Here is a 777-nt window from a genome sequence, read left to right as displayed (position 1 = left end):
GGGACGCGGTGGTTAAAGCGACGTTCCCGGATGGAGATGTTTGGGGACGCGGTGGCTAAAGCGGCGTTCCCGGATGGAGATGTTTGGGGACACGGTGGCTAAAGCGACGTTCCCGGATGGTGATGTTTGGGGACGCGGTGGCTAAAGCAGCGTTCCCGGATGGAGATGTTTGGGGACACGGTGGCTAAAGCGGCGTTCCCGGATGGAGATGTTTGGGGACACGGTGGCTAAAGCGACGTTCCCGGATGGAGATGTTTGGGGACGAGTTGGCCAAAGCGACGTTCCCGGATGGAGATGTTTGGGGACACGGTGGCTAATGCGGCGTTCCCGGATGGTGATGTTTGGGGACACGGTGGCTAATGCGGCGTTCCCGGATGGTGATGTTTGGGGACGCGGTGGCCAAAGCGGCTTTCCCGGATGGAGATGTTTGGGGACGAGTTGGCCAAAGCGACGTTCCCGGATGGAGATGTTTGGGGACACGGTGGCTAAAGCGGCGTTCCCGGATGGAGATGTTTGGGGACGAGTTGGCCAAAGCGACGTTCCCGGATGGAGATGTTTGGGGACACGGTGGCTAAAGCGACGTTCCCGGATGGTGATGTTTGGGGACGCGGTGGCTAAAGCAGCGTTCCCGGATGGAGATGTTTGGGGACGCGGTGGCTAAAGTGGCGTTCCCGGATGGAGATGTTTGGTGACGCGGTGGCCAAAGCGGCGTTCCCGGATGGAGATGTTTGGGGACGAGTTGGCCAAAGCGGCGTTCCCGGATGGAGATGTTTGGGG

The sequence above is a fragment of the Scyliorhinus torazame genome, chromosome 16, assembly GCF_047496885.1.
Source record: "Scyliorhinus torazame isolate Kashiwa2021f chromosome 16, sScyTor2.1, whole genome shotgun sequence".
Taxonomy (NCBI): Eukaryota; Metazoa; Chordata; class Chondrichthyes; order Carcharhiniformes; family Scyliorhinidae; genus Scyliorhinus; species Scyliorhinus torazame.
Note: the sequence above shows the minus strand (reverse complement) of the source record.